General features: G+C 34.5%; 1 long non-coding RNA gene across 2 annotated transcripts in view; it reads right to left on the reverse strand.

The window, feature by feature from the left end:
• Nucleotides 1-18,464, reverse strand: part of LOC105479521 (uncharacterized) — a 162,214-nt gene that overhangs the window by 89,738 nt on the left and 54,012 nt on the right. For both annotated transcript variants that reach the window (XR_985954.2, XR_985955.2), the window contains exon 3: nucleotides 9,395-9,519. This is a non-coding gene — a long non-coding RNA (uncharacterized lncRNA). The remainder of the gene's footprint in view (nucleotides 1-9,394; nucleotides 9,520-18,464) is intronic.

Below are 18,464 nucleotides of genomic sequence, written 5' to 3' on the forward strand. Positions count from 1 at the left end.
GTTCATCACTGCAGTATTCACAACAGCAAAGACATAGAATCAACCTAGACGTCCTTGGATGCTGGATTGGAAAAGGAAAATGTAGTATACCACGGAATACTATGCAGCCATAAAAATATATAAAATCATGTCCTTCACAACAATATTGATGGAGCTAGAGGCCACAATCCTATGCAAATTAATGACAGAAAAGAAAACAAAACACCACATGTTCTCACAAGGGGAAGCTATACAGTGAGCACACAAAAACATAAATATGGGAACAATAGACACTGTGGACTACTAGACGGTGGTGGGGGTAGGGTAAAAAAAACTTCCTGTCAAGTACTATGATCACTACCTGTGTGACGGGATCCATACTATACACCTCAGCATCACATAATATCATGTAGCAAATCTGTACATGTATACCCTGTATATAAAGCAAACGTTGAAATTATCTAAACATTTAAGAAAAATGAATAAAGTTCAGTATCAGAAGGTAAATGTCTTTTAAAGCTATATTTATTTCATGTTACTCTGATTAAAAGGTAGTATTATCAAAGAGATGTCTGAGATATTATGAAACCAATCAAAATTTATTTCTTAAATTAATTTCAAGTGTGACACACTGAACAAGCACACTCTCCTTCCCAATAAATAAGCAAACACACACACCATGTACAGAATGTTTGTGCCCCCTGAAAACTTACGCTGAAATCGTAATTCCCAATGTGATGGTATTTGGAGACAAAGCCTTTGGGAAGTAATTAGGGCTTGAGGTGGAGACCTCATGCTGGGATTAGTGCCCTTATAAAAAGAGACATGAGAGTGTTTTCATACTCTCTCTCTAACATGTGATGATATACAAGAAGGTATCCCTGTACAAACCAGGAAGAAGGCCCTCTACAGAAACCAAATCAGCCAGTGCCTTGGACTTACCAGCCTTTGGAACTGTAGGAAATAATTGTTTGTTCTCTAAGTCACCAAGTCTATGGCCTTTTTAATAGCAGCCCAAATTAACTAAGACAATATGAAAATAAAAACTAACCAATGAAAACAAAGCAAAACAAACAAAAGTAAGTCTCTATAGGAAGAAAACCGAACAAGGCGGAAGAAGAGGAGATAATTGATAACAGCTTGGCAGACTGATAAGACACTGCTTCTCATATTCTCTCAAAAATGTTCTAGGAATGTGAACCTAACAGACAGGCAGCTGACACGGAAATATAAATGACAGCATCTGAGACAAAAAGAAGTGTTCACCTGAGCCCATTCCAAATTGCTAACACACAGAATCATGAGTTAAATAAACGGGTGTTACTTTAAACAAATAGGTTTCTGGAGCAGTTTGTTCCACAGCAAAGGAACAACTGTGACACAAACCCAGATCACTCTCTTTCTGTCTGTCCTAATTCCCAAGCAGAACAAGAGAGGCAATATGAATACAGGAACATTTAGCTTATTTACATTGACTTCAGCTAAATTACAGAGCAATAAAATATATCTGCCTTAACCAATAAGCCCTAAAGATTTCCTGGTCATTTCAGCTGTTTATTTAGATTCCACTTGTATTTCTTCATCACTTCATTTATATTTTACTGCATGATATTTTTTCAAAATTCACCTTAGTTCTGCCTCCATTTCATTTCCTCCTTCATTCTCAACCTAATACTTTTCTCTATTACTGTATTAATCTCATGAGGAGCAGAGTCTAATCACCTAGACAGCTTTCAGAGGTAGCTGTATACTTTAGTGTTAATTTAAATATCATGTCAGATTTTGTTAACTTTACTTACTTTACTGTTTAATGCCCTAAGACTGGAAGCATTTTTTTAGTCTCTAATTTTTTATCTTCCTAGATTTTTCCCCCAACTGTTCCCTGAATTTACTGAAAAAAAATCACATTATTTTCAAAGAATTAGCATACAAAATATTAATTAGCATAAAAATATTAACAATTAATATGAGTATTATTAAATGTACATTACCAAATAATTATACTCTTCTAAATATTTACCAGTTGCCCCAACACCATTTTTCAAAATTTATCTTTCATTAACTGATAAAATACTAACTTTATCATATAGCAAATTCAAAAATTGACTCAAATTTGTTTTTGTACTTTCACATTCAATTCCATTGACTTGCCTAGTCCTTTCAATTAGAAATGTCTTTAATTATACTATCTTTTAATCTCTTTCAACATCTTCTAGAGCCTATTTGTTTCAGTTCATTATTATTCTTTTGTAGCATCTATACGATCCTTTTCATAAGGTATTTTTGTTTATATAAATTTATATTATTGATCAAGTTTCATAATAATCTTAGTGCTTCAATTAAAATTATTTTGAATTTTAAAAAACTAAAGGTACTAAATCATACGATTATCTTCATGAATATCAGAAAAAGCATCTGACAAAATTCAGTTCTCCTTTACGTTAAAGCATGTACTGAAGAGGAATTTATAGATCTTCCTTTAATATAATAAAATTTTCATAACTTAGTGCAGTTTCCAGCATGTTACTTGGGGAAGTAACAGAGACTTTTCTGATAAAGTCAAGAAAAAATAAGACATAGATTTTGTAATAATATTTAACATTTAGTTGAAGATGTTAGCCAGTGCGATTAAACAAGAAGAAACAAATATAGGTTACAGATTAAAAATTATAGATTAAAAATATTTAAGACAGATAAATTCATATCAACCATCACAATAATAGGCCATTGTGTGTAGTCACCACTCAATCCTCTCCCTAGTGCATCATCAATTGATTTCTTGAAGTTTCTGCATATATTGGTTACATAAAGATGGAAGGCAGAAGTTTAGATGAGGGTAAGCTAACACAATCTGACAAGTTCACAGATCAGTGGGGCTTAAAAGATAGTAATAAGTAAATATCTGTACAAATCTGTGGATGGAATAGATCCTATGACTCAAGATTCCACCTTTTTCACAGATGGTGATGACTAATAATTTGAATTCTGAGGGTGTCATCATAATGAAACCTGAAAATAGAGACCCTTGAAGTGTTTACTTGGCATAACCTACATATCATTAATCTTGTCTCTTAGAGATCTTTTAAACTAGGCCTCAATCTCAATTCCATTATCCAAGAGAATATAAAGTTCTACTCACACTTTTTATGGTTTTACATCATGTTTTCAATTTTACTTTCTCAAGTTCTCTCTCTGCTTCTGAATCTACATGGGATTCTCTTGATTTTACCATCATTCTGCTTGAGAAGTTAGCCCCTTTTCTGGGTTTCACAAATATATGCTCTCACTAAATTTACTCTTATTAAATTTTCCAAAGATTGTGAAATCATGAAAATTAAATCATCTTCTACCATATTACTGACTTCATACTCCACCTCTTACACCTTACCCCACCTCCATATTTTTGCCTTCTAATTTTTTCTATTGTGAAATATTTTTTTTTCTACATTCAGTCCCTGGGGACTTACATGCTATCCAAGGGGACTTGCAAATAATTATTAATAACAAACCTAATATCCTCCCTGAAAGATATCATGGTTGATAGCATTTACTTTGTCTTCTTTCTTTTGAATATAAAATGAAGATCACATAACTTTGGTTTGTGGTACATTCCCAACAGCCATTGGGAACGTGACTTCAGAACTTTTGCTTGTCTAAATCCTTCTGATTATAAAAGGATTAGGTATCTGATTACTCTACCTTGCTATATATTAAAGAACAATTACTGGTCAGTTTCACCAAAAGTTACATCAGAATTATTTAGGACAAAATCTGCTGGCAATGTAATTAATGAAAAAGCAGACTTTGGTCTTGGCATGCATGACCAAATATCTAAATTCATATAGCCAGTAGGATTGAAGACAGCATTTAATTCATTTCTCATCATTCATATGAGGACAACAAAGAAGAAAAAAATACTTCCCTGTTGCCAGAGTTGCTGACAACACCAGAGCTAGAATGCAAATCTTTGAATTTGTTGTCCAAAATGCTTTCTACTCTGTAGCGTCTAATCCCAAAAGGCATATTTTTCTCTGTGAAAATGCCAGAGTTAAAAAAAAAAAAAAGCAGAATATCTTCTAACTGAGGTACAAAGAGATAAACTTTCCTTGAAGTATGAATTGAATAGCTGTTGAGAAGTATGACAAGCTCCCATTTTGATTGAGATTATAATTCCTATTCTCTTCAGATGAGATAGATAATTATTCCAGCAAGTCCTATGGATAGTGAAACTTGACAAATGGTAGAAGGGAAGATTTGAAAGATGTAATTGAAACTGCAGGTATTTTTTAGAAACGAAGTGCAAAGATTTTGTGTGTGTGTGACAGAGCAGAATGATTTATTGATTCCAAGTTACAATGTATTTGTGAGGATTTATGCAAGATAATAAATGAAAATTATGGTAAAAACAACAGGTATTTTAACTATATTGTTAATTAATACACATCAAAATATAATCAACAAGTTGAAAATCATGCTATTTTAAAACAGATATAGCAATTAGAAAGACATGATCTTATTTTACATTTTTTAAAATGGAAACACAGGTAATTCCCAGTCAACAAATGCAGACAAAACTCGTAAGTCAGATCTTCTTAAATTGCAATGCACATCAATATTACCTGGGAACGTTTTTAAAGAGCATGTACCTGGCTCCCACTCTAGGCCTCTTGCCTCCAAATATCTATGGAGTGAAGTTCAAGAATTCCTGTTTTGAAAATGTTCCCCAGGTGATCCTAATGCCCTACTCTTGTTAGAATTTGGTCCCTAAATACAATACTATTGATATGCTATGTTGAGCTACTGAATGGGAAAGAGATTTCAGGCACGAATCACTCCTTATCAGTCACTTGACAACTACCGATGCCTGTACACTGATATCTCCAGGTGGTGAGTGATATAGGGCATGATTACTCACAAGGACAGAGGATTTTTCTGTTGAATGAATTTTTATCTTTACCTCTATTTTGAATTTTAAAGAATCTGGTTATTCCTTTGTGTTCACTCATGGTAAATTGACCACTTCAAAGAAGTTTAAATAGACTTAATTGATTAGAGACACTTAGAGAAATACTACAGAGTGAGAATGTGAAGCGAATTGACCAAAACTCTAATATTAAATATGATTTAGATAATAAAATAAAGCTTATACAAATAGTTAAAAAACAACTAATGATAATTTTATAGTGTTTTCTTTACTGTCATTACCTATCAAAATGCTGATTATTATATTTAATGTCGTAGAATGAGTAAGTAAATTATTGTACAATTAAATCTTGTGTTCATTTGGATCTTTCTAATCTAAAGGAAAAATCTATGAAGACTGAGACTTTTTAACTTTTTCATATGTAAAATTACAAATATAGAAGTAAAACTAATAGTGCTTGTCTTTATTTTCCTTACATAGCTTCAACAATCTGTCACTTTTGTATTATCTAGTTTTATACGCACCTCATCCTTCCACGAGATTGTTATGTTTCTTTGTTACTTTTTAAGCTAAATTTCAGAGGCATTTTGCAAGTTTTGAGAGCGTGAGGATAGGTTCTAAAACCTCTCTCAGGCTCAAAAATTTTCCAGAAGAAATGACAGAACTTACTGAACAATTATATTCAAAGTTATGGTTTATTACAACAAAAGGATAGACTAAAATCAGCCAAGGAGTTTGGAAAGATTCCAAATGCAAAACTTCCATTGTTCTCGGAGAGACATTACAGTCTGGCTTTGATGCGTGACGTTAGAAAAAGTATTGCCAACCTAGGGAACTCAGCCAAGCTACAAAGTCTGAAGATTTTATTGGCCCTTCATGATGGAGGCATGACTGACTAATTTTCCACATGGTTGAACTCAGTCTCTAGACTTCATTTCCATCCTTGGTGGTCTGGCTGATAAGGTGTGACCCAAAGTGTCCACAGTGTGTCACCTCATTAGCTTAAACTATCAGGTGTGGTGAAAGGGGCTCACCACGGATATCAAAACATTTCTATAACTTTAAAAATTCCAAGAGTTTAGAGGTGACCTCCTAGGAGTTAGGGACAAAAATCAGATCTCTCTTTAAGAAAGGACAAATTCTGCATGCATGTATTATGATGTACAAATCTTAGCTATTCAATTTTGTAACTCATATATCTATCACAATAAACAAAATTTTCATCTTTCTAGGAAATTTTCTTGATTTCTTTTCTACTCAGATCAATCCCCATTTTGGCTACCAGTATTTTCATTTGTTTGTTTAAGTTCTGGGATACATGTGCAGAACATGCAGGTTTGTTGCATAGGTATACATGTGCCATGGTGGTATGCTGCACCCATCAACCCATCATTTACATTAGGTATTTCTCGTAATGCTATTCCTCCCCTAGCCTCCTACTCCCCAACAGGCCCAATGTGTTATGTTCCCCACCCTGTGTCCATGCGTTCTCATTGTTCAACTCACATTTACGAGTAAGAACATGCAGTGTTTGGTTTTCTGTTCCTGTGTTAGTTTACTGAGAATGATGGTTTCCAGCTTCATCCATGTCCATGCAAAGGATGTGGACTCATTTTTTTAATGGCTGCATAGTATTCCATGGTGTATATGTGTCACATTTTCTTTATCTACTCTATCACTGATGGACATTTGGGTTGGTTCCAAGTCTTTGCTATTGTGAACAGTGATGCAATAAACATAAATGTGCATGTGTCTTTATAGTAGAATGATTTATAAATATTTGGGTATATACCCAGTAATGGGATTGCTGGGTCAAATGGTATCTCTGGTTCTAGATCCTTGAGGAATCACCACACTATTTTCCATAATGGTTGAACTAATTTACACTCCCACCAACAGTGTAAAGGTGTTCCTATTTCTCCACATCCTCTCCAGCATCTGTTGTTTTCTGCCTTTTTAATGACCGCCATTCTAATCGGTGTGAGATGGTATCTCATTGTGGTTTTGATTTGCATTTCTCTAATAACCAGTGATGATGAGATTTTCTTCATATGTTTCTTGGCCACATAAATGTCTTCTTTTGAGAAATGTCTATTCATATCTTTTGCCTACTTTTTGATTTCTTTTTTTTTTTTTTTGTAAATTTGTTTAAGTTCCTTGTAGATTCTGGATATTATCCCTTTGTCAGATGGATACATTGCAAAAATTTTCTCCTATTCCATAGATTGCCGGTTCACTCTGCTGATAGTTTCTTTTGCTGTGTGAAGCTCTTTAGTTTAATCAGATTCCATGTGTCAATTTTGGCTTTTGTTGCCATTGCTTTGGGTGTTTTGGTCATGAAGTCTTTGCCCATGCCTATGTCCTGAATGGTATTGCCTAGGTTTTCTTCTAGGTTTTTTATGGTTTTAGGTCTTATGCTTAAGTCTTTAATCCATGTTGAGTTAATTTTTATATAAGGTGTAAGGAAGGGGTCCAGTTTCAGTTTTCTGCATGTGGCTAGCCAGTTTTGCTGACACCGTTTATTAAATAGGGAATCCTTTTCCCATTGCTTGTTTTTGTCAGGTTTGTCAAAGATCATGTGGTTGTAGATGTGTGGCATTATTTCTGAGGCCTCCATTCTGTTCCATTGGCCTATATATCTGTTTTGGTACCAACACCATGCTGTTTTGGTTACTGTAGCCTTATACTATAGTTTGAAGTCAGGTAGCATGATGCCTCCAGCTCTGTTCTTTTTGCTTAGGATTGTCGTGGCTATGCGAGCTCTTTTTTGGTTCCATATGAAATTTAAAGTAGTTTTATTCTAATTCTATGAGGAAAGTCAATGGTAGCTTGATGGGAATAGCACTGAATCTATAAATTACTTTGGGCAGTATGGCCATTTTCACAAAATTGATTCTTTCTCTCCATGAGCATGGAATATTTTTCCATTTGTTTGTGTCCTCTCTTATTTCCTTGAGCAGTGATTTGTAGTTTTCCTTGAAGAGGTCCTTCACATCCCTTGTAAGTTGTATTCCTAGGTATTTTATTCCCTTTGTCGCAATTGTGAATGGGAGTTCACTCATGATTTGGCTCTCCATTTGTCTATTATTGACATATAGGAATGCTTGTGATTTTTGCACATTGATTTTGTGTACTGATATCCTTTATTGTTTATTTCTTTCATATTATATTGGCTTTATTGAACTTCATATTAATGCAGTCTGGGTAACATATTTTTGGTAATGGCATCCTGAAAAAGTTGAGAAATTTCCTTCCATATACGAAATGTATAAAAGTGGACAACAATGTCACAAACAACCATTTCAAGGCATGAAGCAGAATACAATGACAAAAACCTGAGAGGAGCATATTCTTACAAATTGGTTCACTATCGGGTAATAATGGTTGTATGTCTCCAGTCATCTTTTTTTCTATTCAGCTCTAATTCAGGATGCAAAAACTCAGCTTTATCAGAGGCATGTGGTGTCTACTATCTATAAGTGGTGGATTCAAAACAGGCAGAAACACACACACACACACACACACACACACACACACACAAATTAATTAATAAATAAATGCCAGGTTAATAGGCATAAACATTGCTTTCAGTTTAGACATATGGCAGATTAGGCATAAATTTAGCAGAGAGATCCTGGAATTGAGGGAGAGGTAGAAGCACTGACATAACAAACTCTCCACCAAAATCTTGGCTTGCTATTACACTACATGTACAAGGAAGAGACCTGAAAGCACTAGACAGAAAATTCAAATTCAAATTAGACTTTTGAACTTGCCACACCTTCAATGCTGCATTATGCAACCCACATACAACTCAGGTGGCAGAAAGTTTACAGGTCCCAAATATGTGATCATAGACTCTTAGCCCCAACTCAAATTATTGGCTGACTAGTAAACTAAACTATACAGAGGACGGCCCTAAATGGGGATACATACACGCCCACACACATACACATGCACACATACACACACATAGACAAGTACACACACATGATTGTATACTGTAAAGGAGATAGTTATGCAGTTTAAGTCCATGCAAGTAAGTAAATCAAAATCCCTTGGGAGAATAACACAAAATTTAGAAATATTGAAATGTCTTTCTATGATGAACAGTTTTCAAACAAAAATTAGTAGGAATATAATTAATTAAAAAGTGTGAACAAAATCCAGGAAAACTAAAAGGCATTATGTATAAACTGACTCTGACTGGTTTTTGACATTGGTTTTAGCTAAAAAAAAATTTTTAAACCTTAAGGCAGCTATGATAAATGTGCTCAAAGAATTAAATAATGATATGCTAAAAATAAGAGAGAAATGAAAGCTGTAGTAACAACGAATTGGAAATTATAGACCTGAAAAGTATAACAACTTACATGAAAAATTTACTAGCTGGCATGTGTATAAAACAAGCAGTTGCAGACATGATCCTACAGGTAGAGAGACATGGATGGATGGATGGGACATAGGTTCTGTTCTAATAAGTGAATTTACCATTTCTCTGCTTGCAGCGACATTTTCTGTGAGAAGATCTTGGTATTATTCCTTATTCTGACTTTCCTTATAATCTTCTGTAATGTATTTAACATATTGGTGCCTGTTTCCTTATGTCTTCAAAACTAAAACAATAATAGTATGAAAATATGTTGCAATTTGTTTGGTAAGAATCATGAGTTACTTTATACAAAATTAGCATATGATGCATATTAGTTATAAGTACTATGATGAACACATAATCGTGATGAGAGGTTTTATGAATAAGCTAGTAGAAATTTCTAGCTCTCTAGGAAATTTTTATTGAGAAAACTTTGTAATGGCACATCCTAGTTCATCAGACAAAAAATGATTGCCATTTATAACTATCTCACAGTATCTCTAATGTACAAAATTGCAAGTTCTAAAATAATTCGATTTTTCTATTCTAAGATTCCAGATTTAACTGAAGGTATAATAAATTTTAGACATGGAAAAAAATCAGCAATAGCACATCATCTGGTCAAAATCATCTTCCTGAATTTTCTGACCTCCTTATCCCACTCAACTCTTCCCCATTCATAAACATTGAGGCACATACACAAGTATATGCAAACAATGTTGCCTTTTACTGTAAAGAGCTTATAAAGATGTCAATATTAATGCAACACTTTTAATTTCATTCATTGTTACATATGTTAAAATCACTTTATTTGAATAATACGGAATATTTTTTCATAAAATTAGATTTAAGGAAGAAGTATAGATTTTATAAACTAAGCTTAAAGACTATGAATATGTGTTTCTTTCTTTCTTATAATGATAATCCAATACAATGACAAGAAGGTATACTTTTTTTTTTTTTTGAGACAGAGTCTCGCTCTGTCGCCCAGGCTGGAGTGCAGTGGCCGCAATCTTGGCTCACTGCAAGCTCCGCCTCCCGGGTTCACGCCATTCTCCTGCCTCAGCCTCCCGAGTAGCTGGAACTATAGGCGCCCGCCACCAGGCCTGGCTAATTTTTTTGTATTTTTAGTAGAGACGGGGTTTCACCGTGTTAGCCAGGATGGTCTCGATCTCCTGACCTCGTGATCTGCCCGCCTCCGCCTCCCAAAGTGCTGGGATTATTATAGGCGTGAGCCACCGCGCCCGGCCAAGAAGGTATACTTTTTAAAGGTGTACTAATAATGAGTAAATGAAAAACGTAATATTGTTGGATGATAGTTCTATAAAATTTTGGAAGAATCTGATGAAAGAGTGTTGACTGATGAACTAGAAGAAAATAAATCTTACTTAGAAGAATATGCAAAAGTTGAAATATCTGAGGAAGGAACTATCTGTGCAGAGGCTGCTAATTTCCCTTAGTATCTCTCTGCTTTTCTTCTTTTTTGAAAATTAAAGCACTCCAACATCTAGTCTCTCATTTTTAATAAGAAATATGGCTCAGCTAGGAATTACATATTTTAGCTTTCCTGTGGCTAAATACAACCATGTGCCTAAGTTCAGATCAATAAAATGTAAGCAGAATTTCATGTAAAATGTCTCAACAGCAATCTTAAAGTGGAAGTTCACTGTTTTCTATCCTGTTTCTGCTTTACTTCGTCAGGAAAATGGCGATAGCCAAAGGAGTTGCCTTGGCCTCCAAGACAGAATTTTTATGCCAAGTATAGCAAAATCAATCCACCAGCTTGGGTCTATGAATGTCATGGAGTGGAGTCACCTATCAGCCATGAACTGTACACAAAGTTCTTATCTTCTATGCCAGAAATAAATTAGTTTCTGTTTATCTAAAGAATTGTATTTTGTGATGTCTTTGTTAAAGCAGCTTAGACTTTATCTTAACTAATATCATATTTTTCCTGACAAAAATCACAGACAGGCTCCAAACCATAAGAAGGAGATTACAGTTAAGAATGAGAGTAAGAGATTGGGCTTAAAGTGAAGTGTTAGTTTGAAATTTGTAAATAGAACACCCCCACCCACAACTTCATTCCAATATCACTCTTCCCAGCACTCCGTTCTGCAGTCTACTATCTTGAAAGGAAAAGAAAGTGCTATTCTCTTTGGAAATAGAATGGATTCTTTGGAAGAAATAGGACAGTTAAGTTTAGGTTTGTTTACTCAGGGCAGGAATTAGGGTGAGTTGAGTGGAAGTGAGTACAGTCAAGTGAGCCAAGTAGAGAATTAGATCGTATCTTTACATACATTACTGATATTTTTCCACTATGGAGTTTTGCATTAATTTCAATTTTTTAAAACAAATTTCCTTTCCAATTATCTTGATTACTGAGATTTTTGTCACCATCCTCAATTCTGTGCCAGAGGTAAGTGTTTCATTTACATCATTGTAGTCCTGCCAAGGTTTTACCAACTCAGTCTTCACTATTGACCATTTAGATCTCTTAACAATCTTAAGGATATCTTATTGAAAGCTTACCCTAAGCAAATTTTAATAGCTGACAAGTTCAGTACAAATGCACAAAGGTACTAATTTTGTCATTCTTTTATATTTAAAAAAATTCTCAATTTCATACAAATTATAGAAATATTTTTAAAGCCAATTACTACTAAAAAGTTTATCTAAGCCAGGCACAGTGGCTCACGCCTGTAATCTTAGCACTTTGGGAGGCTGAAGTGGGCAGATTACCTGAGCTCAGTTTGAGACCAGCCTGGTTAAAATGGTGAAACCTTGTCTCTACTAAAAATACAAAAAAAAAAAAAAAAAAAAATAGCAGGGCATGGTGGCATACGTCTGTAATCCCAGCTCCTCACGGGGCTGAGGCAGAAGAAGAATCACTTGAAGCCGGGAGGCGGAGGCTCCAGTGAGCCGAGATTGTGCTACTGCACTTCAGCCTGGGCAACAGAACAAGACTGTCTCCAGAAAAAAAAAAAAAAAGTTTATCTAAATAACTTGAGTAACAATAGTTCCTATTCACTTTTAGATAAAATCTATAGATGTCATTATGTAATAATTATTGAGAATTTACTTGTCATACACCACTCCTCTTTACTTCCCAATACACCTGATATGTTTATATTTTTGTTTAAATAGTCAGTATTTATTTTGTTTTGACTATATAGATCTTTCATTGTTGAGCCCAATAGTATAACAAAATTTTTAATTTTTTTCCCTTTCAACTTTTTTGTTTTGTTTATCATTTGCATGCTTCTCTCTGTCTCTACTAAACAGTAAATGGGAGGCATGTTTTCTGAGTCCTTGAGCCTGAGAAATATCTTAATTATACAGAATAATATTTGAATAATGATCTGACAAGCTATAGGTTTCTAGACTGAAAATTATTTTCTTTTATATTTTTGAAGGCATGTATATCCCAACTTTTCAACTGTAGTATCTGTTGACTATTTGGGTACTATTCTTATTCCCACTTCTTTTCATATTACTACAACTTTTTTCCTATTGGAAGTGTTTAGATTTTCCTTTACTACTGGTGGTGTACATGTCATAATGATGTGACTTTGATGTGAGTTATTTTCCCTTATTTCATAGTTATTTCATAGGCACTTTCAGTTGCGAGAAATGTTCTTGTGATTTTATTTTCTAATATTTTCCTCTGACTACTTTCTTATTTGTCTTTTTAAAAACATTTTAATATTGAACTTCTTTTTTATTGGTTACTAACTTTGCTTCTTTTCATTTCTACTACTAAAATATTTCTCTTGGGATACTTTTGGAGAGGCATTCTGGAATTTGTCTTCAAAGTCTTTAATTGAATATTTAATTTGAAATATCTCAAGAACAACGTTCAAAAGTGCATCCTTACTCTCTTATTTTATAGTATGTTTTTATTATAGTATGAGATTTTAGAGTATGTTTTTAAAATTTCTTTTTTTAAACTTTTATTTTAGGTTTGGTAGTACCTGTTTAGATTTGTTATACAGGTAAACTCCTGTCACAGGTGTTTTCTGTACAGATTATTTCATCACTCAGGTACTAAGCCAAGTACCCGAGTTACTTTTTTCTGATTCTCTCCCTCCTCCCACTGTCTACGCTTTGATAGGCCCCCAGTGTCTTTGTTCCCCTCTATTTTGTCATGTGTTCTCATCATTTAGCTCCCACTTATAAGTGAGAATATGTTGTATTTGGTTTTTGGTTCCTGAATTAGTTTGCTAAGGATAATGGCCTCTAGGTCCATCCATGTTCCTGCAAAGGACACAATCTTATTTTTTTATGACTGCGTAGTATTCTACCACGTATAGTACCACATTTTTAAAAATCAAGTTTACCAAGGAAGGGTATTTAGGTTGATTCCATGTCTTTGTTATTTTGAGTAGTGCTGCAATGAACATATGTATGCATGTGTCCTTGTAGTAGAACAATTTGTATTCTTTTGGGTATATGCCCAGTAATGGGATTTTTTGGTCAAATGGTATTTCTGTTTTTGATTATTTGAGGAATTGCCACACTGCTTTTCATAGTGGCTGAACTAATTTACACTCCCACCAACAATGTATAAATGTTTCCTTTTCTCTGCAACCTCACCAGCACCTATTATTTTTTGATATTTTAATAATAGCCATTTTAAGTTCCTTATAAATGTAGAATATTAGACTTTTGACAGATGTATAGTTTGAAAATATTTTCTCCCATTTTGTAGGCTGTCTGATAACTTTGTTGGTAGCTTTTTTTTTTTTTTTTTTTTTTTTTTTGATGTGCAGAAGTTCTGAAGTTTAATTAGATCCTGTCTCTCAATTATTGCTTTTGTTTCATTTGCTTTTGGAGTCTTTGTCATGAAATTTTTGCCCAGTCCTATGTCCAGAGTTGTATTGCCTAGGTTGTCTTCCAGGGTTTTTATAGTTTTGAGTTTTACATATAAATCTTCAATCGATTTTGAGCTTTTTTTTAAATATGGTCTAAGGAAGGTGTCCAGTTTCAATCTTCTTCATTTTGCTATCTGTTTATCTGAGCACCATTTATTGAATGGGGAGTCTTCTCCCATTGTTTGTTTTTGTTAGCTTTGTCGAAAATCAGATGTTTGTAAGTTTGCAACCTTATTTCTTGGCTCTATATTCTGTTCCATTGGTCTGTGTGTCTGTCTTTGTACCAGTACCATGCAGTTTTTGTTATTGTAGCCCTGTGGTATAGTTTGTAGACAGCTAGCATGATGCCTCCAGCTTTGTTCCTATTTCTTAGAATTGCTTTGGATATTTGGGCTCTTTTTTGGTTCCATGTAAATTTTTAAATAGCTTTTTTTTTTTTTTTTTTTTTTAGTTCTGTAATGAAAGTCACTGGACATTTGATAGAAATAACACTGAATCTGTAAATTGCTTTGGGCAGTATGACCATTTTAGTAACAATGCCTATCGATGAGCATGAGATCTTTTTCCATTTGCTTGCTGCATCCCTAATTTCTTTGAGCAGTGTTTTTTAATTCTCATTGTAGAGATCTTCCACCTCCCTTGTTATCTATATTCCTAGGTATTTTATTCTTTTGTGACTATTATGAATGAAATTATGTTTCTTATTTGATTCTTAGCTTGGTTGTTCTTAGGATGTATAGGAAAGTTAGTGATTTTTGTATGTTGATTTTGTATCCTGAAACTTTGCTGAAGTTGTTTATCAGCTGAAGCAGCTTTTGAGCCAAGACTATGAGATTTTCTAGATATAGAATCATATTGGCTGCAAACAGGGATAGTTTCTTTTCTTTATTCTTGTTTGGATGCCCTTTATTTCTTTCTCATGACTGATTGCTTTGTCTGGGACTTCCAATATTATAGTGAATAGGAGTGGTGAGAAAGGTCATCCTTCTCTTGTACCAGTTTTCAAGCTGAATGCTTCCAGGTTTTGCCCATTCAGTATGATGGCTGTGGGTCTGTCATAGATGTCTCTTATTACTTTGAGGTGTGTTCCTTCTGTACCTAGTTTGTTAAGAGTTTTTAACATAAAGTGATGTCGAATTGTATCAAAAGTCTTTTCTGAATCTATTGAGATGATCATGTGGTTTTTGTCTTTAGTTCTGTTTATGTGATGAATCACATTTATTGACTTGTATATGTTAAACCAAGCTTGCATCCCAGGAATAAAGTCTACTTGGTTATGGCGGATTAATTTTTTGATGTGTTACTGGATCTGGTTTGCTAGTATTTTATGGAGTATTTTTTCTATCAATGTTCATCAAGGTTATTGGCCTGAACATTTCTTTTTTTTTTTTTTTTTGTTGGGTCTCTGCCAGATTTTGGTATCAGGATGATGCTGGCCTCATAGAATGAGGTTGTGAGGAGACAATCCTCCCCAATTTTTTGGAATAATTTCATTAGGAATGGTACCAGCTCTTCTTAGTACAACTGATAAAATATGGCTGTGAATCTATCTGGTCCTGGGCTTTTTTTTTTTTTTTTTTTTTTTTTTTTTTTGGTTGGTAGGCTGTTTTTTACTGATTCAATTTTGGAACTCATTTTTCATCTGTTCAGGAATTCAATTTCTTCCTGGTTCAATCTTGGGAGAGGGTATCTATCCAGGAATTTATCCATTTCTTCTAGATTTTCTAGTTTGTGTGCATAGAGGTGTTTACAGTAGTCTCTTATGGCTATCTGTATTTCTGTGGAGTCAGTAGTAATATCCCCTTTGTCATTTCTAATTGTGTCTATTTGTGTCTTCTCTATTCTTTTTTATTAGTCTAGTTAATGGTCTATTATTTTATTTCAAAAAATTAGCTCCTGGATTTATTGATCTTTTGAATGGTTTTTTAGTGTCTCAACCTCCTTTACTTCAACTCTGATTTTGTTATTTCTTGTTCTTCTAGCTTTGAAGTTGGTTTGCTCTTGTTTCCTGGTTCCTCTACATGTGATGTTAAGTTATTAATCTGACATCTTTCCAGATTTTTGTTATAGGCATTTGGTGCTATAAACTTCCCGCTTAACACTGCTTTATCTGTGTCCCAAAAATTCTGGTATGTTGTGTCTTTGTTCCCATTAGTTTCAAGGAATTTCTTGATTTTTGTCTTAATTTCATTGTTTACCCAAAAGTCATTTAGGAGTAGGTTGTTTAATTTTCACGTAATGTGGTTACAAAAAATCTTAGCATTCGCTTATATTTTAATTCTGCTGTGGTTTGAGAGAGTAGTTGGTATGATTTTATTTTATTTTATTTTGTGCATTTTCTGAGGATTGTTTTATGTCCAATTCTGTGATCAATTTTAGAGTACATGCTATGTGGCAATGAGAAGAATGTAGTAAAATATTTTCTGCAGGTATACAAATTTGCGCGGACAATGCTATTGCACACATAATACACTGCAGCATAGTGTAAGCATAACTTTTATATGACTGGCAAACCAAGACATTTTTTACATGTTTTGTTGTTATATTCACTTTTATTGTGACAGTCTGGAACTGAACCCCCAATATCTCAGAGATATGCTTGTGTCTATATTTATATTTATATTTATATATACATCTATATCTAGCTATCTCTATATAACCTTTTGGTCCTACTTCTGTGGAAAGCCCTAATACACCCCCAGAGTTCCTCACTTTTCTCTTACTGTTAATGCTAAAGATACTAGATATTTCATTCTTTTTTAGATCTGGGCCTGTCACAGAATTATGGAAGTAAAGCTGAATAACTAGTGTTACTTAATACATATATTTGATACAATCTGTAAACAAAACCATTTCAAAATTTTTATTATTCAATGAAGATCAAATATAACAAACAATTTGTCCACTCACATAGATAATTAATTGCAGAATCTAGATCACAATCTAGGACTTTCAATACCCATTCTATTTCCTATTATCATACTAATGGAAAAGTGCAATTCACTTTTTACTACTAAGGTGATATTTAATAGGGTGCAGTTTTTGACAGAAAGATGGGAGAGAATTTTTTTTATCCAAACAAATGTCATAAGATATATAAAGAAGAAAACCGTATACAATTAAGTACAGTCGGGGTTCAGAGTGGAGAGATAAATTGTTCATCCATAACACAAATTTAAACCATCGAGTCAGGGCACTGAGATGTTAAAACATATACACCTTGCATATTGATGAAGAAGTTTTTGGACTAATTTTTAGGTTTTCTTCATGATTGCAAACACTCATAAAGCAAGTTAATGAAAGAACGTAAAGATTTCAGACAGGTAGGAAATTCATCTTAAGTGAGATGGAACCAAACATAAAACTTAACTTGAGACCAAAGTTTGTCATGAGCATCAAAGAATAACCCTTCCTGCGATAAGAGTTATAAACTTAAATTACTACCCAATCTGGTCCCCAGTAAACATGTTCTAATTTCTGGAAATGCCACCGTTGCATTTGTGAATCTTAAAAACAGGTGTAATCATGAAGGGAGTAAATAGTCCTACACATTTGGAGCACCAGTAACAGAGGCAATCAGAAAGGCAGGAGAAAAAAGTACAGCAGGCTGGGCGCAGTGGCTTATGCCTGTAATCTCAGCAATTTGGGAGCCCAAGGCGGGTGGATCACCTGAAGTCAGGAGTTCAAGACCAGCCTGGCCAACATGGTGAAACCCCGTCTCTACTAAAAACACAAAAATTAGCCAGGCTTGCGGTGGGCTCTTGTAATCCCAGCTACTTGGGAAGCTGAGGCAGGAGAATTGCTTGAACCTGGGAGGCAAAGGTTGCAGTGAGCCAAGATCGTGCCATTGCACTCCAGCCTGGGCAACAGAGCAAGACTCCGTCTCAACAACAACAACAACAAAAAAAGTAGAGCAGAGTTGCCTTGTAGGCAGGAGAAATAATATTGTAAGTCACTGGTGTGACTTCTTTCTTTTTTCTTTTTTTTTTTTTTTTGAGTCGAGGTCTCACTCTGTCACCTAAGCTAGAGTGCAGTGGCATTATGTTGGCTCACTGCAACCTCCACTTCCCAGGTTCAAGCCATTCATATGCCTCAGCCTCCCAAGTAGCTGGGACTACAGGCATGCACCACTATACCCAGCGAATCTTTGTATTTTTAGTAGAGATGGGGTTTTGCCCCATGTTGGCCAGGCTGGTCTCGAACTCCTGGCCTCAAGTGACCCAACTACCTGGGCCCCCCCAAAGTGCTGGGACTACAGGCATGAGCCACCACGCCCACCCTGTATGTTACAAATTCTATTGTTAGTCATGACATT

This window comes from Macaca nemestrina, chromosome 5 (genome assembly GCF_043159975.1).
Source record: "Macaca nemestrina isolate mMacNem1 chromosome 5, mMacNem.hap1, whole genome shotgun sequence".
In the NCBI taxonomy this organism is placed as follows: Eukaryota; Metazoa; Chordata; class Mammalia; order Primates; family Cercopithecidae; genus Macaca; species Macaca nemestrina.